This window comes from Schistocerca americana, chromosome 4, assembly GCF_021461395.2.
Source record: "Schistocerca americana isolate TAMUIC-IGC-003095 chromosome 4, iqSchAmer2.1, whole genome shotgun sequence".
Taxonomy (NCBI): domain Eukaryota; kingdom Metazoa; phylum Arthropoda; class Insecta; order Orthoptera; family Acrididae; genus Schistocerca; species Schistocerca americana.
The window spans coordinates 279,491,282-279,515,682 of record NC_060122.1 but is presented as its reverse complement, the minus strand read 5'-3'; the positions used below and the strand labels follow the sequence as shown (position 1 = coordinate 279,515,682).

At 45.7% G+C, this 24,401-nt stretch overlaps 1 long non-coding RNA gene across 1 annotated transcript in view; it reads left to right on the top strand.

The window, feature by feature from the left end:
- The window catches only part of LOC124613133, a 540,266-nt gene that overhangs the window by 219,103 nt on the left and 296,762 nt on the right, over positions 1-24,401 (top strand). The window lies entirely within an intron of this gene.

The following is a 24,401-nucleotide window of genomic DNA, read 5'->3' as shown; positions in this document are numbered from 1 at the left end:
CCTGCATTGCTGCGAAAGGTGGAAATACACTGTACTAGTGCCGACATTGTGCATGCTCTGTTGCCTGTGTCTATGTGCCTGTGGTTCTGTCGGTGTGATCATGTGATGTATCTGACCCCAGGAATGTGTCAATAAAGTTTCCCCTTCCTGGGACAATGAATTCACGGTGTTCTTATTTCAATTTCCAGGAGTGTAGTACTACACTCCAGATACAACACTTTACGAAACTCTTTCCTAATTCATTCGCAATTCTTTTAGATGTCAACAAACATATTATCTGTTCCAAGGAATGTGAGCATCCGTAGCAGAGTGAGTGAAAGAGCGATTGTAAAACGAACGGGATTTACTCACCATTACAGGCAAAATCAACAATAATTGTTTACAGAATTCGTTAGTTTCATGCCTAAGATGGTAGCATTCTCGTTTTTCACGTTGGTATTCCGGTTGATATTGGTTTATTTATCGATTATCATTTTTTATTTGTAGTTTAATGTTGCCATTTGAATTTACATATTGTCATTTTGCGATAGTGAGTGGATGTTAGAAAGAGGAGCACCAAGTGTAGAAATCGGAAGATTTCGACGTTTTCTTCTGTTTGACTTCAATAGAAGGTTGACAGCAGCGGAGGCAGCTAAAACATTTGCGTCGTCTATGGGTATAATGCCATTGGACAAGAAAATGGTTTTCACTTTTTAAGGAGGATCGTCCTGACTTTAATGACTCACCACGTTCAGGAAGACCTTCGGGGTTTGGTGAAGTTCGTTTAAACTTCATTACCCCGCTGTGATCTACGTCGATGTATTCGAGAATTGGAAAATGTGATGAACTGTGATCGTTCCATTGGTCGTGCAACATTTGATGCAGTGAGGAAGGTTCAGAAATTGGGTGTATGGGTACCGCTTTCTGCTAGACTGACAAGAAACACTAAACAGGAGTTGAGTTGGGAAGTGACTCCGCACCTACCTTATTCACCTTATCATGGTTCAAATGGTTCAAATGGCTCTGAGCACCATGGGTCTTAAAATCTGAGGTCATCAGTCCCCTAGAGCTTAGAACTACTTAAACATAACTAACCTAAGAACATCACACACATCCATGCCGGAGGCAGGATTCGAACCTGCGACCGTAGCAGTCGCGCGGTTCCGGACTGAAGCGCCTAGAACCGCTCGTCTACCGCGGCCGGCCTCACCTGATCTTGCGTCCTCAGATTTTCACCTTTTCCGCTCTCTGCCGAACAACCTTCAAGGAACTTTTCCGGATGAAAATGCGCTCAGAATATGGCTTGAGGAGTTCTTCGCCTCAAAACCACGTGATTCCTACAGTCGCGGAATCGAAAAGTTATCTCAGCATTGACTGACTGTTGTAAATATTGAAGGAGAATATATTATTGATGACTAAAGTCTCTATAATCTGTGTCTGTTGTGTTTATTAAAGATATGGAGAAACTCTAGGAATTTATGCACCAACTTAATGGCTCCGGTCTTAATTTCTCTTTGTTAAGGCATTTTCGTGCTGTTATGCACATAGTTCCGCGTAGTCAGCGCGTACACAACTTTCCCACTAGAGCGCGCCGCCGCTAAGCACAACAGCGCAGGCGCAGCGCTCGTCCGTCTCCGCACTACGAGATGGTGCTGCCTTAGAGACAAACCAAATTCTGCTTCCGCCGATCCGCGTATTAATATGTAACGCAGCCAATGAGATTGCTGCTACCGTAGAACCTTTTCTCCTCGCGGATCACACTCGCGCAGTGATACCTGAACGCGTGAGGTATTATAACGAGTGTACAGGCCTCCAAGTAGTCAGTCTGCATTAGTCTGCATTTGTCTGTACCAGTCTATAGTCATGTTTCAGTCTGCGCCTAATAAGATTACCATATTCCTGTACGTAGCCATGAAGATAAATGAATAGACACTTTGTCAAGTATCAGAGATATGTGAGAATAAGATTAACGTACCAATACCAAAGGAACTTCAGATTGTAAATTGTAAACAGCATCCAGAATCAAGTTACGTAATGTCTACGCTTTTTATTATTTTAATAAATGTGTGTAAAAATTAATCAAGTTCTGTTTAACGTTGGTCACCATAAATCTGCTACTCTAAGCGTGCAAGTGGCATTTCTATCGCCTGACCTAACGGCAGAAGATAAAACACGCCACGATAAGACTACGAGACATATTGCCGACACCCGCCTACTTCGTTAGAGCGACAAGTCAAATAATCTGATGGTGTGTGTACCGAAGGTCTTACAGTACGCACACCACACGTGCATTCATCTACACCGATAAAGAGTTACCATTCATTGCACGAAGCAGAAAATTTATCCAAGTATTTCTGCACCTGTCACTTACGAAAACTGTGTTTCGGAAGTAACAACATCTCTCTGAAATTGGGAGACCGCAAGTCTCGTGTATTTTCTTCAGCGCGCTGGAAACCTTTTAGCCAGTCTCGGTAAGCAAGTAGCCGGCTTTCGAGATGATACGGTCCTTCTGGCTCCGCGCAATCCGCTCTCAGTGCTGGCGAATTGAGTTTACCACATCGGGCTGAGTGGAGACGCTGCCTAGGCAGCCACGTGGAGGCCGCACGCACGCTCTGCGCTCTTTGCGTGAGAGCGGCGCGGCGTAACAGCGCAGCAGCCGCCGCCGGCTATGAAAGAACAATGAGCGCCGCACCGTAGCGCGATCAGCGCCTGGAGAGCCGGCAGCCCGGCACGCAGGCGGGCAGACTGGCTGGTGCATTATGGATGCGCCCGCGAGCTGTCCGCGCTGCCGCCGCCTTTGAAGCGGCGCCGCACTTCACCGCCAGACACCGCGCCACGGAACTCCGGACCACTGCTTCTAAGCGGTCCAGCGCAGCGGCACAACTTTACATGTATTCCCGTCCTCTTTATTCGTTAGTGAGGTGGAGGAGTAACTAACCGGAGCGACCTCAAGTTAGTGTGACCAGATTTCCCAGCTCAAAATATGGGACGCAAATTAGAAGTTGAAATGCATCTTTTTGAGGAAACTTTCGTTACTACTCTATCTTTATAGTAGATTTATGTTAAACTTGTAATGTCATGTGAGCCTCGTTGCCCCCCCCCCTTTTTTAACTAATTTGTGTCTGATTTTATTCTGAGAAGCTCAGTAATGTGTGTAAATACCGTAAATGTAAATCTGATTAAAAAAGTACTTGAAGTGAAGTGAAGCGCAGCTGGACAGCTGGACTCTTTAGCGCGCAATCCCCGTAACGATAGTAGTTGTGAATCTTTGAGTATGGACTCTGAAAAAAAGACAATTGGTTTATTAAAAAAAAGAGAACTGTTAATCTGTATCTTGTGGAAAGAGGACGTGTTGCTAGGCCGTCGCTCAAAACGTATTGTTACATTTAATGAGAATTGAGATTTTAGTGATAAAACCGAGTAAAGTATGCGTAAGAGTTGCCAAACATTTATGTATACAAATTTTCTGGAAGTGAAGAATAGAAATATCTTGTTTTTGGAAAAGGAGGTGAACTCTTCACTGTCGTTGCCGTCTATCAAATGGCTCTGAGCACTATGGGACTTAACATCTGTGGTCGTCAGTCCCCTAGAACTTAGAACTACTTAAACCTAACTAACCTAAGGACATCACACACATCCATGCCCGAGGCACGATTCGAACCTGCGACTGTAGCGGTCACGCGGTTCCAGACGAAAGCGCCTAGAACCGCACCGCCACACCGACCGGCTGCCGTCTATCAATCGACAGAATTGTAAGTATACAAAGTTCACTAAAATACAGGAAAAGAAATGCATTCAATAAGTAACGACCTCTCATAATTTCTTAATTAGAGTAATTGGTTCAAATGGCTCTGAGCACTATGGGACTTAACATCGGAGGTCATCAGTTCCCCAGAACGTAGAACTACTTAAACCTAACTAACCTAAGGACATCACACACATCCATGCCCGTGGCAGGATTCGAACCTGCGACCATAGCGGTCGCGCGGTTCCAGACTGTAGCGCCTAGAACCGCTCGGCCAAACCGGCCGGCCTACAGTAATTGGATTATGTTCTTGTACAATAGTATGATGCTGAACTCCACCGACCATTTTTGACGTAGCAGGACGTGTAGTTTGAAGGGAGTTTGTGTGCTAAGCAATCTCCTTTTCTCACGAAAAGCAGATTGCTGTTTGATCTTACTTACTTACGACAGTGGTCCCTTAGGTATGAAAAGCTACGAATACTTGGGCTCAAAGCTATCCGCAATACGGCCAAGTAATTAACAGAGTCGTATTTTAAACCTTAAAGAACAATAACTTCCTCCCAATTGCAATACGTCAACAACTGGTGCAGAAGCTGATCATTCAAGGAGGCAGCAACCAAAATTCAGGTACCAGTTACGACTTAAAGTAAAAATCTCTATCAAAAATCAATCTCTCTCTCTCTCTCTCTCCGAACACATATATAAATATTCATATTATTAAAAAAAAAGTCGTTTTTGTAAACTGCTTGTTGTTTCTAGATTTCCAGAAGGCTTTTGACACCGTGCCATACAAGCAGCTTGTAATCAAATTGCGTGCTTGTGGAATATCGTCTCAGTTCTGCGACTCGATTCGTGATTTCCTGTCAGAAAGGTCACAGTTGTAATAATTGATGGATAGACGTCGAATGAAGCAGAAGTGATTTCTGGCGTTCCCCAAGGTCGTATTATAAGCCCTCTGCTGTTTTTTATCTATATAAAAGATTTAGAAAACGACCTGAGCACCCATCTTATCAGAAGATCAAAACAAGTAAGATATGTGTTAGGTGCGAAAACCGGCAATTGACCCTAAATAATGAAAAGTGTGAGGTCATCCTCATGAGTGCTAAACGGAATCCATTAAACTTCTGCTACATGATAAATCAGCCGAATTTAAAGGCCCTAATAATAACTAAATACCTAGGACTTGCAATTATGAGCAACTTAAATTGGAGGCAACACACAGAAAATGTTGTGGGGAAGGCGTTTTGTTGGCAGAATACTTAGAAGATCCAACAGATCTACTAAGGAGACTGCCTACACTACGCATGTCCCTCCTCTTTTGGAGTATTGCTGTGCGGCTTGTGATCCTTATCATACAGGCTTAACGGAGTACACAGAGAAAGTTCAAAGAGGGGCACCAAGTTTTATATTATCGAGAGATAGGGGAAAGAGTGTCGAGGACATGACACAGGATTTTGGGTGGACATCATTAAAACGAAGGCGTTTCTCGTTGCTGTGGAATCTTCTCACGAAATTTCAATCTACAACTTTCTCCTTCATTGGTTCACGGCCATGTCAAATATGTTGTGAAAGCTGCACCATATTTCGACGAGACAGCTGCTCATCCTCTTCAGGTGCTTACTGACGTGTGGCTGTTTTTTTTTTTCCTTTATTTCATTCCCCTGCCCCATATGGGCAGGGGAGGGCCGGCAGTGGCACAGTCCACCGCCCTTCAGCCAAATGGCTTTAACAAAAATACAAGGGGAACTCTTACATAGAAAACGGGGTAAAAACGAGGACCTAAGAATGTAGTAAGTAAATGGAGATGATGGGAGTTAAAATATACACTAATACGGGGACATTGAGGGACAATTAAAAAGTCGGCATAAAGTTAAGAGAACACAGCTGGCAGTTCGTTGCCTACTTAAAATCACTAGAGTCAAACACAAGATAGAAGTCGGCCACAGTATAAAATTCACACAGAGTGAGATACTTAAAAAACAAAACCACTGGAAACAACGAAACACTCTCAAAGAATAAAAAACCACTGCCAGGGAGTTGCCTAGGGACTGGAGGTCGGAGAGGAGGGGAAAAGATGGGAGGGTCGTGTGGCTGTTTTTTTTTTTCTTTATTGTTATTTTGACACCTTATACAAAGGTAGGGCGGCAGCGGCAATACTACGCAGCTCTTCGGCCACAGATAATACATTTAGTACAAGTGGAGACATCCAAAAACGAAAGAACACGGTGGATTGACAACAGTAGACACACAAATTTAAAAATACATGAAGTCGTTCACAAGTGCAGCGTCCAAAGAAAAACATTCAGCACTCTCGCACTAACAGAGACGACAGAACGAAGGAGCACAAATGACGAAACACTGAATCACTAACACGATGGCACACACAAAAACACTGGCGACGATCTCCAGCACGTGAATGTTCACTTTACTTGTACAAGCCCAGGGACCTGCCAAAAGGGGAAAAGGTGGGGGAGGAGGGAGAGGGGAGGGGTAGAGGCCAGTGGCAGAGGAGATGGGAGGGGGAGGAAAGAAGGTAGGGTTTAGGGGAAGCCCAGGGGAGGAGGGGGAGGAGGAAGGGAGGAGGGAGAGAAGGGAGAGAGAGTGCCCTAAGGAAAATAAACAGGGTGTGGAAGGGGAGGATCAGAGTTGGTAGGGGGGGCGGATGGAGGGGATGAGGGCATCATCAGGGAGGAGGAGTTGGTGGAAGCCATCTTGGGCGAGGGTACGGAGAGTGGAGAGATGGAGAGCAGGTGGGATGTGGGAATACAGGCGCAGCAGCAGACGGAGGTGGGCAAGGATGGGAGAGACAAGCGGGTGAGGGGAATGAAGTTTATGGGAGGTGCAGACGATCCGTATCTGTTCGAGGAAAAGGAGGAGGTGTGGGAACAGAATAAGGTCATACAGGATCCACGTGGGGGAGTGTAGACAGATGCGATAGGTGAAGCGGAGCACAAAGCATTCTAGGATTTGAAGGGATTTGTAAAACGTTGGAGGGGTGGAGATCCATGCAGGGTGGGCGTAGCAAAGGATAAGGCGGGTGAGGGATTTATAGGTGTGGAGGATGGTGGAGGGGTCCAGACCCCATGTGCGGCCAGAAAGGAGCTTGAGGAGATGGAGGTGGGAGCGTGCCTTGGCTTGGATTGTCCAGAGATGGGGGGGCCCAGGAGAGGCGACGGTCAAGGGTGACGCCAAGGTACTTGAGGGTGGGGGTGAGGGTAGGATGGCCATAAAGGGTGATATAGAAGTCGAGGAGACGGAAGGAAGGGCTGCTTTTGCCTACAATGATCGCCTGGATCTTGGTGTGTGGCTGCAATGGCTCGCCAATATATACGCTGACTCGCTAGAAAAGCGCAGGCGCCTAGGGTTGAGGCTATAACGTCATCGTAGAAGAACCATAGAGCACGGCGACATCCACTGCCCCCTGCCGGACAAACGGGCCACGGACTTCCCATTCGCGACGCGGGGAAAGCGCGTCCGCAAGTAGCGGCCCAGCGCGCGCGCGGGCCGTATGTTGGCGCCCAGTTTAAGTGTGTGGACTTTGATTCTCCGTGTGTGTTGACTCGGATTCGTTCTTCTGCGACCGATGATGTTTTAAACAACATATCAACTTTCTCCTCCGAATGCGAAAATATTTTGTTGACGCAGAGCTACATAAAGAAAAACGATCATCATAATAAAATGAGGGACATCAGAGCCCTCACGGAAAGATGTAGGTGTTAGTTTTTTCCGCACGTTTTTAGAATGTGGAATAACAGAAAATTATTGTGAAGTTGGTTCGATGAACTGTCTGCTAGACAGTTAAGTGTGATTTGCAGAGTATCCATGTAGATGTAGATGTAGATGTTTATGCTACAACTACACTGATCACCGTACAATTTCATAAAATTCGGACTACAAAACCTATCAAAATACCTTGCATTACTAATCGGATAAATAGTTTATTGTTGTCACATACCAATAAATCACTTTACTATAACGGTGTCTTTAACTAGGGTAGATAATGATTGTTATTTGCGTAGGTTACTTATTTTCCAATCTCAGTTGGCCTGGAAGTTACAGCGTGTGTAGTTTCTCAAAAGCATTTTTTGTTATATATTGCAGAAGAATTAATGTCATTCAGGCGTTTGATATTTTCAAACGGAATTTTATAAAAATCAGTACATGAAGCATCCTGAAAATGAATCTCATAACTATTTCCTTAAAGGCTTCGATACTAAACCTGATCTTTTAATCAATTCATTTATCATTTTTGATCGAGAACACTCTTTCTGCAGTAGCGTTATTGCAACGTAGAATTAGCACAAACACAGTTATGAGCTAATAATTCTTGCAGGAGTGATCTTGAAGCGTAAGGAATTTGAAAATGATAGACCTCGTTCTGTTTGGTTAAATCCTTGGGTGTGACAACATTGCTCCACATTTGATTATGCTACACGTGACGGTTAGTGAAAAACGGGACAAGATTCGTCCCGTTCGTATTCTGCCAGGAGAACGAGACACTTAAGCTAAATAAGGGATGATTCTATAAAATACGGGACGTTTGGTCACGCTACATTAAGTGGAATGACCACATAAAACAAATAGTAGGAAAAACAGGTTCCAGACGGAGATCCATAGGAAGAATCTTACGGAACTGTAACTCATCCACGAAAGAAGTGCCTTACAAGGCGCTTGTTCGACCGATTATTGAGTATTTTTTATCAGTCTGGGACACCTATCGGGTAATGATCATAGAATTGATAGAAAAGATCCAATGAAGAGCGGTGCGCTTCGTCTTCGGTTCGTTTGGTCGGCGCGAGAGTGTTATCGAGACGTTCAACAAATTTATTTGGCAGACGCTACAAGAGAGGCGTTGTGCATCACGGAGAGATTTTCTATTGAAATTTCACGGGAGCTTTTCCGTGGAAGAGTTAGACAACTGGAGTTGCGCTCTACCAAAACTATGATTGGTAGTTCTGTTAGAATACGTAAATGACTTAGTAAATGGTAGGATTACCGAAAGTATCGGTAGCACTGGTAGGGAAATAAACAGAAATAAATGTGTAAGAAATCTATATCTACATCTACGCGATTACTCTGCTATTCACAATAAAGTGCCTGGCAGAGGGTTCAATGAACCACTTTCAAGCCGTCTCTCTACCGTTCCACTCCCGAAAGCCACACGGGAAAAACGAGCACATAATTTTTCTGTGCGACCCCTGATTTATTTTATTTTGTCGTGATGATCATTTCTCGCTATGTAGGTGGGCGCCAACAGAATGTTTTCGCAATCGGAGGAGAAAACTGGTGATTGATTTTTCATGAGAAGATCCCGTCGCAACGAAAAACGCCTTTGTTTTAATGATTGCCACCCCAATTCACGTATCATGTCTGTGACACTATCTCCCCTATTTCGCGATAATACAAAACGAGCTGCCCTTCTTTTTCGACGCCATCCGTCAGTCCCACCTGATGCGGATCCCACACCGCACAGCAATACTCCAGAATAGGGCAGACAAGCGTGGTGTAAGCAGTCCCTTTAGTAGACCTGTTGCATCTTCTTTCTGCCAATGAATTGCAGTCTTTGGTTTGCTCTACCCACGATATTATCTGTGTCATCGTTCCGATTTAGGTTATTTGTAATTCTAATCCCTAAGTATTTAGTTGAATTTACAACCTTCATATTTGTGTGACTTATCGCGTAATCGAAATTTAGCTGATTTCTTTTAGTACTCATGTGAATAACTTCACACTTTTCCTTATTCAGGCTCAACTGCCACTTTTCGCACCATACAGACATCTTATGTAAATCATTTTGCAAGTCGTTTTGGTCATCTGATGACATTATAAGACGGTAAATGACAGCATCATCTGCAAACAATCTAAGACGGCTACTCAGTTTGTCTCCTATGTCGTCAATATAGATCAGGAACAATAGAGGGCCTATAACACTTCCTTTGGGAACGCCGGATATTACTTCAGTTTTACTCGATGACTTGGAGCGAACGATTTCTCTCTCTCTCTCTCTCTCTCTCTCTCTCTCTCTCGCTCTCTCTCTTTCTCTTTTGTCCTGTTATGCACAAACTGAAGCTGAATAAATTTTGACTACCCGTCCAACTAGATCGCTGGTGCACTAACCTCTTTGGTGCGACAGCGCTACGCAGTTGTAAAGTGATCTTCGGTGGTTGGTTACGGCCGGAAGCCCTACCAGAATGCGCGGTATGTTGGCATTCATTTCCAGCGTTCAGCCTACATTTGCCAGCATGCAGAGGAGCAGAATGCTGTGCGTTGGGAAGTATCGTGCACAAAGCTATAGTACTTTATTCGTGTTGTTGTTCCCAATCGTATCATACTCGAGCTAATGTTCTGTAGTACTCACAAAAAAAAAAAAAAAAAAAAAAAAAAAAAAAAAAAATTAAAATCGAAAAACCAGGTATTTCATGTATGTTAAGTCTGAAATTACCAGAGCGACATTTTTTAAGAGAGGGAGAAACCCACGTGCATTTTCCCTTTCAGGGTTGAAGGATCCTTTTAAACAAGTCAGTGTTTAAAGTCTTACTGCCGTAAGTGCTTGAAGTCACTTTTATAAATATTGCATTTTTCTGTTCGTACTTATTCCGTCAGATTGATAGAACACATGGCTTTGATTCGAGGTTTTCGGCCTGAATATAAGTCAGCTCTTATTTTGTAAGATTTACGGATTGTTTTACATGTACTCGTAATTTTCCTTTGCCTTTTTCAAGTGTCCTACGTGTGGACTTAATAAAGTATGTTATACGTACGTTCCCCGCAAAGACCATTGTGGAACAAGAGTAGCGCATTGCGAGAAGACAGCTCATCTTCTGAGTTTGCTGCAGTACGGATAACAGTTGCATTACAGTGGGTGGGGGGGAGGGGGATGATTCAAATGGCTCAGCCGATTCTTTTGGGAGAAACATCTAAATTAAACACGAATTCGTCGTGAAATTCTGGCTGTATATGGACCAAAAACGATGTCATGTACAGCCGTAGTGAAATGGTGCCAACAATTTGATCAGGGCTGCATATACGTGGTTGATGTAGTTCGGAAAGCACGCCCATCGAGATCGACCACAGACGACAATGAATGTGCAGTCGAGGAGCTGATTCACAGCAGTCGCAGATTTTCCTCCGATAAGGACATTCATACAGCGATTCTCGTATGGCTCCGTGACCGAGGAGCGGAGTTCTATCGTCGAGGAATCGAACATTGATAGAACGTTCGGGCCGTTGTTTAAAGAGACTTGGTGATTATATTCAAAAATATAATGACATGTTTGAGTCACTCTCAATAAAAATTACTTGGATTGCGATAACAATGAGTAACTAGCTTCTTGAAATCCCCTCTTAGAAATACACATGTGGCCATTTTGATATTGTTCCTCTGCTGTCCCTTTATAGTGTGATTTTCTGCATTTTTCCTAAATGACTTCAAGCTGGCACAGTTTCTTTAATAATGAAACGAAGTTCCTCACCATCCTACGTTTTCTCCAGTTTCCATATTCTATGCAACCTTTTCTGGACTCGCAGCTGCGACTGAAGCAAAATAAATACGGAATTGTGCTGTCCCCTTAGCAATCTGTTAAAAAACACAGCCTGCTACATATGTCATACTTCGTAGATTTTTGTTTACGGGTGTGTTACACAGCGCATTTTGTTCCCCGCTTTAGATTGGGAAATGTATCTACTTTTGCAGTAAAATATCACATCTGTGTAAGCCCTTTTTATTATTTATTTCTATATTGTGTTATGACAATGCAACAAAAGAAATACAGCAAGATTAGTTCTTCAGACTACATCGACATCGATTTGGATAGGAATTTCACAGCAGTACCTTTCGCTTCTATATCTTTCGATGATATCTGTCTGCATATCCAGTCTTTTTTTTTTAGTTAACTGTGTGATGTTGAGATTAGCCGTTAGTTTTTCACTGCTGAGCGAAAGCCACTCGAAGCTGCCTCCATTTGTTCTTATTTCGTGCTGTCGTTAGTGATGGCACTCCCCTATTAGTTCTCATTTCGTCTCACCATCTTCTTCTTTGTTTTTCCCTTCTTTTTTTTTCTCTTTGGAATGTTCATTCTGTTGGAAGCCACTCCACCTATCATCTGTTCTCCAGGCGCGTCCTGCACAATTGTCATTTCACACCACTTGCTGGACTCAGTGTAAGCTAGATCTATGTTTCATTTCTTGAACAATTATTTGTAACTGTGTATCTACATTGTACGAGGGGCTTCATAAAGTTTTACTTATCATCTCAAAAAAAAAAAAAAAGCAGATATACATCTGTTGCCCAGTACACACTGAAATCTTCACCCAAGAGCACCATAGGAGGTTGCCAGAGGAGGCAAACCAAAATCGCGCAGTCTGTTGAGAAAGTGGTGATGGAATTGCACTGTTTGTTTCCTCTGCTCAACCTGCGTGCAACTATACAGTGACGCCGGGACTTCAATGCGTAACAGAATTGCGAATACGTATCTGCAAACAAACAAAAAATTAATAACGCAACATTTTTTAGAGTTGATAATTAAAACATTATTACTTCCGCTCACACATTTAGAATGTATCTTTGTAACTCAGTCACTATGAATTTTGTTTTCTGGCTGTACTGATGAAACCTTTGTTTATAGGTTGATCAGAAGTGTACGGATGCTATGGGCTGTGTCCGCAATCCGTCCTTACGACGTCTGTAATTCTCCTCGGGACTTTTTCAACGCGTCTGAATGTTTAGAGCAATGACGGCCCAATCGTCCTCAAGAGCTGAATCCAGAGACGGTAGTCACGTTGGACGCTGGGATCTGGAGAGGTGGACGTTAACTCATCCCTAACGTGTTAACTTGCGTTCAGTTAGGGACTCTGGACAGGCCAGTCCATTGCAGGGATATTATTGTCCACAGACCATTGCCTCACAGATGCTGCTTTACGACAGGGTGCATATCATGTTGACATAAACAATCATCCATCACTCTCCCGTACGCAGTACGTAGTGCTGCAAAATGTGTTCATATCATTATGTGCTATAACGGGACCACACCGTAACCACAAGCAACACCACCGCCTTCACTGTAAGCACTATACATGAAGGCTGGTATGTCCTCCAAGTAGCCGACCGCGGTGGCCGAGCGGTTCTAGGCGCTTCAGTTCGGAACCGCGCGTCTGCTACGATCGCAGGTTCGAGTCCTGCCTCGGGCATGGATGTGTTTTGATGTCTTTAGGTTAGTTAGGTTTAAGTAGTTCTACGTTATAGGGGACTGATGATCTCAGATGTTAAGTCCCATAGTGCTCAGAGCCATTTGAATCATTTTTTTCCTCCAGGCACTCGTCAAACCCAAAGTGTCCCATCGTATTTCCGCAAGGTATAGCGTGATTTATCACTCCATATCACTCGTTTCCAGTCATCCATTGTCCAGTGGCGTCACACTTTATACCACTTCAAACATCCCGGAGGTGTGTGGCTTCTGAGAACCTGCAAGACCATTGTTCCCCATTCTTTTAAACTCCCTACACATATTCTTTGTGCAAGCTGGAATGCTGGAAGGGCTTTGGAACTCACGAATGATTCTTTCTGCTGATTACTTGCAATATTTATACCCGCCCTCCGCAATGCTCGACGGTCCCTGTCCTTCTGTACATAATATCCGCCGGCTCGTGGTTTAGCTTCGCATTTATGTCTCCCAATCACGTGACCATCCCTCGACTTAGGCAGTTGTAGTTGGGATGAAATGTCCCTGACGGATTTTGTTACTTACAATGACTGGTCTAAATTCAAAGTCACTGCTGTCCTGACCGTCACACTGGTCGGTTACTGCTTCTCTACTGACAACGCAATACTGTCCGCCTCCTTTGGTGGATCTGCCTCTCCTGACATCTAGTGCTCATAGAAGCTTTTGATCAGATAGTATACACTGAAGCGCCAAAGAAACTGGTATAGGCATGCGTATTCAAATACAGAGACATGTAAACATACAGAATACGGTGCTGCGGTTGGTAACGCTTATATAAGACAACAAATGTCTGCCGCAGTTGTTAGATCGCTTGCTGCTGCTACAGTGGCAGGTTAGCAAGATTTGAATGAGTTTGAAGGTGGTGTTATAGTCGGCGACCGAGCGATGGGACACAGCATCTCCGAGGTAGCGATGAAGTGGGGATTGTCTCGTACGAACATTTCACGAGTGTACCCTAAATATCAGGAATCGGTAAAACATCAAATCTCCGACATCGCCGCAGCCGGAAAAAGATTCTGTAAGAAGAGGACCAACGACGACTGAAGAGAATCGTTCGGCGTGACGGAAGTGCAACCCTTCCGCAAATTGCTGCAGATTTCAAATGTGTGTGAAATCTTATGGGGCTTAACTGCTGAGGTCATCAGTCCCTAAGCTTACACACTACTTAACCTAAATTATCCTAAGGACAAACACACCCATGCCCGAGGGAGGACTCGAAACTCCGCCGGAACCAGCCGCACAGTCCATGACTGCAGCGCCTAAGACCGCTCGACTAATCCCGCGCGGCCGCAGATTTCAATACTGAGCCACCAACAAGTGTCTGCATGCGAACCATTCAACGAATCATCAACAACATGGGCTTTCGGAGCCAAAGGCCCACTCGTGTAACCTTGATGACTGCACGACACAAAGCTTTACGCTTTGCCTGGGCCCGTCAACACCGATATTGGACTGTTGATGGCTGCAAAAATGTTGCCTGGTCGGACGAGTTTCGTTCCAAATTGTATCGAGCGGATGGACGTGTGCGGATACGAAAACAGCCTCATGAATCCATGGACCCTGCATAACAGCAGGTGTGGGGCGTGTGCAGTTGAAGTGATATGGAACCCCAGATACGACTCTGACAAGTGACACCTACGGAAGCATCCTGTCTGATAACCTGGATCCATTCATGTCTATTGCGCATTCAGACGGACGTGGGCAATTCCAGAAGGACAATATGACATCGCACACGTCTAGAATTGCTACAGAGTGGCTCCAGAAACACTCTGCTGAGTTTAAACACTTCCGCTGGCCACCTAACTCCTCTGACATGAACATTATCGAGCATATCTGGGATGCCTCGCAAGGTCCTGTCCAGAAGAAATCTCCAAGCCCTCGTACTCTTACGGATTTATGGACAGCCCTGCAGGATACATGGTGTCAGTTGCCTCCAGCACTACTTCAGACGTTAGTCGAGTACATACCATGTCGTGTTGTGGCACTTCTGATAGCCCGCGGGGGCCCTACACGATATTAGGCAGATGGACCAGTTTCGTTGGCTCTTCAATGTAATACACGAGTTTACCTCACTGGTATGTTGATGGCGTCTCAATAGTGCTGTTTCTTACCCCACCGCAACTCACAGATCCATATTTCGTTGTAGCAGAGTTCCCTCCCGTGGGAGGGTGAGGCGGCATCTGCTTGTAGCCAAACCATTATTGTCTGTGGTACCGGGGTGTACTCGTGTTTATCCATTTCCCCCCCAGCTGTCTTAACGCTCCGTGACGACAATGAGAAACGCGGGGCTGGCAGCCGGTGCCTGTTGTTCGTCGGCCGCAGCAGCGCACCCGCGCCACACCCCGTCACGGGCGGCAGAGCCCGGTACGTGGGAGCGCAGCTGCGGGCCGTGTACGGTGCCGTGCGGGGCGCATCGCGTGACTGCATATTAATGCCGCCAGCGCGGCCCCTGCGCTCGCTAATCTGGGAGACGGCGCTTCCTGCTTCAACACTCCGCCCAGAGCCGCGCCGCCTGAGTGATGGTTCGCAGAGCACCAGACACCATCGACCGCGTGCGCCGTCCGCTCCTTCGCCGCGTCCACAGCGCGCTGTACAACATACGAGGGCTGGAACTTTAATAGTGGCAACTATTTATTTACAGCTCGTACAAAATAGAGACGTGTTTCAAACTTTTACTGACCTTCAAAGTAGTCACCAGCATTGTGTATAACCCGTTGCCAGCGATCTGGAAGTCGTAGGATACCCTTAGCACTGCCAGTTGTGTTGACAGTTCGAGCGGCGCGGTCTATAGCCCGCAGTTCTGAAGCGAACGCCGTGAAGTGTTTCCTTCAACTGAGGAAGACAGGACTACAAAAGTTGAAGAAATCAGAAACAGCTTACACCAACATGCTTGTGCATTGTCCTGCAAAATGATGGTCAGGTCCTGCAGAAAGTGTCTTATGTCTCCATGCTGTTCATTTTTCGAACACAACCCACGACCATCTTAGACACAGAAGTATGACACTTTCTGCATGACCTCATCATCACTTTGTAGGACAATTCTCAAGCACGTGCAGTGCAAGCTGTTACCGATTTCTTCAACTTTTGTAGTCCTGTCCTCCTCAGTTGCGTGTAATATTACGGTATGTTGATAATTTTTACTTATGGGCCGTCTGACAGCAACTGAATAAAACACAATTTTAGTGCCATACGCGTTTCGCCTTTACTTTCTGCAAGGCATCATCAGGGGCCTGGAATATGTACATATGTTTGCTATTTAATTTACATTTTTGTCACTGTGCTTATAAATTGTATATATACCACAACATAACACTAACACTAACACACACACACACACACACACACACACACACACACACACACACACACGCGCAAACACAAATACATACACGAACAGATCACAGATACTTCAATAATTACACTCGAAAGTTTGGCAATATCATTCGATCTTTGGCAAAAACATTTGACAGTCGGCAACAGAAACCAAAACATTGCATTGAAACAAGCGTTGAGTTCATAGTGCTGTGGAATGTGGAAGAAAACCCGCAAATTGGCATTCATAAGAAGAAGAAGAACAACACCAAAAATGCAACAGCAGCGTAATATGTAAGAAATTGTCCACGCAACCTGTAAGTACAGTTCAAAACATTACTACTTAATAGGAAATACCAAGCACCAGAACTGTTTATAACCTATAGGCGCAGTGACAAAGATGTAAATTAAATAGCAAACATATGTACATATTCCAGGCCCTTATGATGCCTTGCAGAAAGTAAAGGCGAAACGCGTATGGCACTAAAATTGTGTTTTATTCAGTTGCTGTCAGACGGCCCATAAGTAAAAATTATCAACATACCGTAATATTACACGCAACTGAGGAGGACAGGACTACAAAAGTTGAAGAAATCGGTAACAGCTTGCACTGCACGTGCTTGAGCATTGTCCTACAAAGTGATGATGAGGTCCTGCAGGAAGTGTCATACTTCTGTGTCTAAGATGGTCGTGGGTTGTGTTCCAAAAATGAACAGCATGGAGACATAAGACACTTTCTGCAGGACCTGACCATCATTTTGCAGGACAATGCACAAGCACGTTGGTGCAAGCTGTTTCTGATTTCTTCAACTTTTGTAGTCCTGTCTTCCTCAGTTGAAGGAAACACTTCACGGCGTTCGCTTCAGAACTGCGGGCTATAGACCGCGCCGCTCGAACTGTCAACACAACTGGCAGTGCTAAGAGTATCCTACGACTTCCAGATCGCTGGCAACGGGTTATACACAATGCTGGTGACTACTTTGAAGGTCAGTAAAACTTTGAAACACGTATGTATTTTGTACGAGCTGTAAATTAATAGATGCCACTATTAAAGTTCCAACCCTCGTAGTTTTCTCTTCCGATGCGTATCCGTGAACGCTTCCCAGACCGCCGGCCGGTGTGGCAATCCGATTCTAGGCGCTTCAGTCTGGAACGGCCGACCGCTACGGTTGCAGGTTCGAATCCTACCTCGGGCATGGATGTGTGTGATGTCCTTACGTTAGTTAGGTTTAAGTAGTTCTAACTTCTAGGGGACTGAAGACCTCAGAAGTTAATTCTCTTAGTGCTCAAAGCCATTTGAACCTTTTTTTTGTTTGTTTCCCAGACCACAGGCTTGTGGATCGACTGTTTGGCATAAAAGTGGCGCCATATCTTTTTTTTTTTAAAAAAAAAAAAAGAAAGAAGGAAGATCGTGTCAGTTGTTTCGACTTCACAACACCGAGCCGGCCGTTGTGGCCGAGCGGTTCTAGGCGCTTCAGTCTGGAACCGGGCGACCACTACGGTCGCAGGTTCGAATCCTGCCTCGGGCATGGATGTGTGTGATGTTCTTAGGTTAGTTAGGTTTAAGTAGTTCTAAGTTCTACGGGACTGATGACCACCGATGTTAAGTCCCATAGTGCTCAGGGCCATTTGAACCAACACCGATGTGATCAACAGTACTGCAGTATCCGTTAGGTGATACGACGGTGGATCAAGGAGTACGCCGAAGTGACAGAAGTCATGGGAAAGCAATATGCATATATACAGATGGCGGTACTGTAGCTTACACAAAGTATGAAAGGGCAGTGCGCTGGAGGAGATGGCAGTTCTTCTGAAGTCATTCATGTGGAAAGATTTCCGAAGTGATTATGGCCACACGATGGGAATTAACAGACGTGGGTCATGTGACCGGGAAAACCAGATTTTTGACCGTGCGATTTTCACCTTTTCAACAACCTGAACAGCGTTTAGAAAGCGATTTCCCAGCGATGACATTCATATTGCGGTTCTCGAATGGCTCCGTCACCGACAAGCCGTTTTCTGTCGTCGATGAATAGAAAGACTGATTATACGTTGCCGGCCGCTGTGGCCGAGCGGTTCTAGGTGCTTCAGTCTGGAACCACGCGACTGCTACAGTCGCAGGTTCGAATGATGCCTCCTTAGATTAGTTAGGTTTAAATAGTTCTAAGTTCTAGGCGACTGATGGCCTCAGATGTTAAGTCCCATAGTGCTCAGAGTCTTTTTTTTCCGGCGGTTGAATTCAGAGTTCTTCGCTATGTTAAAATTGGCGAGGTGCGAGGTAGGACTCGCACTCTGAGGGATGCGTACAAACTTAATTATGTACACAGACAGTTCATTCATCCAGGGAATCAAGAATCTCTATGATTTTTGTCTGTTAACGATATTGGCATTGGCCAGATAACGGTCCCGGAAATTACGACACTTCCCAGGATGTTTCAGTTTCAAGTTTGAAATAGGCTGACAAATGAAAAAAGAAATATTTTTTGTGTTTCATAGTTATAAATTAACAATATTTGTATTCTTTCCTTTACTTGTAATGTCAAACCTTGCGTCTTGCCAAATTTCAAGTTTCTATGTCAAACGGAGGTGAGTAGGTTTGCAAGTACCAGAATATGTGACGTAAATGGCCTTATCTTTCAATTGCACTGACTTAGAAGCCTATAGTTATTAAACCACCAAGGGACTATAGATCTTAGTATGTGACATAAATTTCAACTTGATAAGTGTAAAAATTTCTAAGAAAAGGGTGTCTTAACAAACGAAGGGACAGACAGACAGAGTACAAACAAAACAATTTTTTGTGTGATTAATTACAGATTTACAGCTTTCCGATTTCTTCACGTAGTTGCACTGTGAAACCTTGCTACTTGCCAAATATCACGATTATAGACCAAGGGGAACTACCCTACAGTTTTGGATGAACAAGTGTGTGAGTATCAGAATATGTAACACAAATAGCCGTGTCTTCGGACTGCATTGACTTAGAAGCTTTTTTACACAGTCTAAGAGACATTTGACTTTAATATGTCATTTACATTTCTACTTCATATATTTACCCATTCCTGAGAAGAATGGTTTTTAAGAGTCGGACAGACCGTCCTATAAGAGTTCCGTTTCTGCTGATTGAGTTAGAAAACCCGAAATACACTACTGGCCATTAAAATTGCTACACCAAGAGGAAATGCAGATGATAAACGGGTGTTCATTGGACAAATATATTATACTAGAACTGACATGTGATTACATTTTCACGCAATTTGGGTGCATAGATCCTGGGAAATCAGTACCCAGAACAACCACTTCTGGCCGTAATAACGGCCTTGATAGGCCTGGGCATTGAGTCAAACTGAGCTTGGATTGCGTGTACAGGTACAGCTGCCCATGCAACTTATCACGATACCACAGTTCATCAAGAGTAGTGACTAGCGTATTGTGACTAGCCAGTTGCTCGGCCACCATTGACCAGACGTTTTCAATTGTGACAGATCTGGAGAATATGCTGGCCAGGGTAGCAGTCGAACATTTTCTGTATCCATAAAGGCCCGTACAGGACCTGCAACATGCGGTCGTGCATTATCCTGCTGAAATGTAGGGTTTCGCAGAGATCGACTGAAGGGTAGAGCTACGGGTCGTAACACATCTGAAATGTAACGTCCACTGTTCAAAGTGCCGTCAATGCGAACAAGAGGTGACCGATACGTGTAACCAATGGCACCCCATACCATCACGCCGGGTGATACGCCAGTATGGCGATGACGAATACACGCTTCCAATATGCCTTCACCGCGATGTCGCCAAACACGGATGCCGCCATCGTGATGCTGTAAACAGAACCTGGATTCATCCGAAAATATGACGTTATGCCATTCGTGCACCCAAGTTCGTCGTTGAGTCCACCATCGCAGGCGCTCCTGTCTGTGATGCAGCGTCAAGGGTAAATGCAGCCATGGTCTCAGAGCTGATAGTCCATGCTGCTGCAAACGTCGTCGAACTGTTCGTGCAGATGGTTGTTGTCTTGCAAACGTTCCCATCTGTTGACTCAGGGATCGAGACGTGGCTGCACGATCCGTTACAGCCATGCGGATAAGATGCGTCTCATCTCGACTGCTAATGATACGAGGCCGTTGGGATCCAGCACGGCGTTCCGTATTACCCTCCTGAACCCACCGATTCCATATTCAGCTAACTGTCATTGGATCTCGACCAACGCGAGAAGCAATGTCGGGATACGATAAACCGCCATCGCGATAGACTACAATTCGACCTTTATCAAAGGCGGAAACGTGATGGTACGCATTTCTCCTCCTTACACAGCATCTTCTTCCTGTCGGTTAAATTTCCCGTCTGTAGCACGTCATCATCGTGGTGCAGCGATTTTAATGGCTAGTAGTGTATGATTTCATGTATCTGTGTCACTTTAACATGTAGTGTAGTGTTCAGTAAAAGATAGACGCCTGCCATTATACTGTGTAACTTGCTTTTTAAAGTCCTCTCATAAAAGGACAGCAAGAGGCACAGGTTGCGACCAATTTTCAGCGCAGAGCCACACCGTTTTCTGTTCGGAAAATTTCTCCGCGCCGTATGCCTTGTGTGAAGACACGGGATGCCTCGGGGCGATCAAGAGCGCCTTGCGGTGTCTGGACGGGGCGCCGCCCCACGTCTTGAGGCAGGGAGAGAGAGAGAGAGAGAGAGAGAGAGAGAGGATACGCTAGGGCTCCCCCGCGCCGCCGCCTCCCCCGCGATGACTCACGCCGCCCAGCCTTACACCCCCGCCCTCGGGCCATTTATTACATTTCTGGGCCGTGGCGCGGCGCCACGTTGGGACCCCTAGCTGGCTGGCTCCTTTTGCTCAGCCGCTACCCACCTGCTCGGCCGACGCCTCGCTCCTCGTCGCGGCACCTCTTTGCATACAATCTCCCCACCTTGTAATCTGAGGGCGCCTTTTCACGGAATAATAGCCCGGGGCCGCCTAATGGCTTCTCGGAATTCTGGCGAATTCTGGCTGCTGCCGGCGTCTCGGAGGACCGGTGCGTGCCTCCGCCCTCCTCTATTCACAGCGTCACGCGACGGCTTCGTCTGTCGGTTCAGGCGACCAGCCATGGCGGGCGAAACCATGGCAACTCGTATGTTAACATTGTATTAGCGACGACGAGAACCTTTTCTTCGACTCTGTCCGTGTTCGTCCCAAAGAGTACTCCGTCGTGCTAGAAAGAGCGAGTGGAAAGAACACGTCTTGCACGAAGCGTCTTCCGGTGAGTCTTGTGACAAGTATTGCTGCACTGTTTACGATAGCAAAACAACTAAGTAGAATATCTCCTACGTATACAGTCCTCGATGACGAGAGATCTTCTACATCGAAATATGAAAACAGAATTGTTACCCTAGCCACTCAATAAAACGTTAGAGCCAATTATATATATACACTCCTGGAAATTGAAATAAGAACACCATGAATTCATTGTCCCAGGAAGGGGAAACTTTATTGACACATTCCTGGGGTCAGATACATCACATGATCACACTGACAGAACCACAGGCACATAGACACAGGCAACAGAGCATGCACAATGTCGGCACTAGTACAGTGTATTTCCACCTTTCGCAGCAATGCAGGCTGCTATTCTCCCATGGAGACGATCGTAGAGATGCTGGATGTAGTCCTGTGGAACGGCTTGCCATGCCATTTCCACCTGGCACCTCAGTTGGACCAGCGTTCGTGCTGGACGTGCAGACCGCGTGAGACGACGCTTCATCCAGTCCCAAACATGCTCAATGGGGGACAGATCCGGAGATCTTGCTGGCCAGGGTAGTTGACTTACACCTTCTAGAGCACGTTGGGTGGCACGGGTTACATGCGGACGTGCATTGTCCTGTTGGAACAGCAAGTTCCCTTGCCGGTCTAGGAATGGTAGAACGATGGGTTCGATGACGGTTTGGATGTACCGTGCACTATTCAGTGTCCCCTCGACGATCACCAGTGGTGTACGGCCAGTGTAGGAGATCGCTCCCCACACCATGATGCCGGGTGTTGGCCCTGTGTGCCTCGGTCGTATGCAGTCCTGATTGTGGCGCTCACCTGCACGGCGCCAAACACGCATACGACCATCATTGGCACCAAGGCAGAAGCGACTCTCAGCGCTGAAGACGACACGTCTCCATTCGTCCCTCCATTCACGCCTGCCGCGACACCGCTGGAGGCGGGCTGCACGATGCTGGGGCGTGAGCGGAAGACGGCCTAACGGTGTGCGAGACCGTAGCCCAGCTTCGTGGAGACGGTTGCGAATGGTCCTCGCCGATACCCCAGGAGCAACAGTGTCCCTAATTTGCTGGGAAGTGGCGGTGCGGTCCCCTACGGCACTGCGTAGGATCCTACGGTCTTGGCGTGCATCCGTGCGTCGCTGCGGTCCGGTCCCAGGTCGACGGGCACGTGCACCTTCCGCCGACCACTGGCGACAACATCGATGTACTGTGGAGACCTCACGCCCCACGTGTTGAGCAATTCGGCGGTACGTCCACCCGGCCTCCCGCATGCCCACTATACGCCCTCGCTCAAAGTCCGTCAACTGCACATACGGTTCACGTCCACGCTGTCGCGGCATGCTACCAGTGTTAAAGACTGCGATGGAGCTCCGTATGCCACGGCAAACTGGCTGATACTGACGGCGGCGGTGCACAAATGCTGCGCAGCTAGCGCCATTCGACGGCCAACACCGCGGTTCCTGGTGTGTCCGCTGTGCCGTGCGTGTGATCATTGCTTGTACAGCCCTCTCGCAGTGTCCGGAGCAAGTATGGTGGGTCTGACACACCGGTGTCAATGTGTTCTTTTTTCCATTTCCAGGAGTGTACTTGGGATTAAAAAAGAGCAGAGAATTAGGGTGAAGCGTCTGGCTTTCGCGGACGATCTTGCGATTCTAACGAAGAATAGAGAGAGAGCCAAACTTGCATTGGAAAAACCACACCAAATCTCACAGAAAACTGGGCTACAAATCTCCTAGGAGAAAACAGAGTATATGGCAAACAAACCTGTAGATAATCTCCCCATTACTACTCAGTACAGGAAAGTGGCACAAGTTGCCCACTTGAGATATCTGGGAGAGATCATCCAGCCATCAGGACCGAACTCAATAGCCAATAAAGACAGAATCTCCAGATTAAAAAAACACATATAAGCTCACTTGGAATCACTATAATAAGGAATCTATTTCTGTCAATGCGAAACTAAAGCATTACAACACAGTAGTCCTACTAGAAGCACTTTATGCTGCTGAAACTACAGTGATTCGTGGTCATACGAAGATCAGAGAGACTGAAAAGCAGGAAAGAAAAATTCTGAGTAAATATATGGGCCAGTGTTTCAGGAAGGAAATTGGATGAAGAGGCCAACTAGAGAGATTTACAAAGACATAGAAACAATAACCGACACCATTAGAAAGAGAAAGATGAAATTTTATGAACATGTCAGAAGGATGAACAAAAGCACGCTCACAAGACAAATTTTTGAGATAGTAAACAAGAGCAAAAACAAGACAAAGTGGATCACTGAAGCCTAAGAAGACATCAAAGAATTGGGGATCACACAAGACACCATAAACAATAGAGAACAGTTTAGAAACATCATAAAGAAACGCACACTTAAACAAGAACATACGAAGAACAGAACGGGAAAAAGATGGTCGGAAGAAGGCAAGAGAGAACACAGTGAACGTATAACAGAATTTGGGAAGAAAGAAGAAGAAATCATGACTACTCAAGTTCAATCGCTCACTCAAAAGGGATGCTCTTCAACAAGATATCTCAAAAGGAAGAAATCGTGGACCAGGGCATCAGACAAGAAGGTCTAATGTGCTATTTTGTATCTACACTATCTAATCGAAAGTATGCGGACACTCCTATGTATCCCGGAATTGCTTACTAGATGAAATGTCGTGTGGCTAGGGCCTTCCGTCGGGTAGACCGTTTGCCTGGTGCAGGTCTTTCGAGTTGACACCACGTCGGCGACCTGCGCGTCGATGGGGATGAAATGATGATGATTAGGACAACACAACACCCAGTCCCTGAGCGGAGAAAATCTCCGACCCAGCCGGGAATCGAACCCGGGACCTTAGGATTGACATTCCATCACGCTGACCCCTCAGCTACCGGAGCCG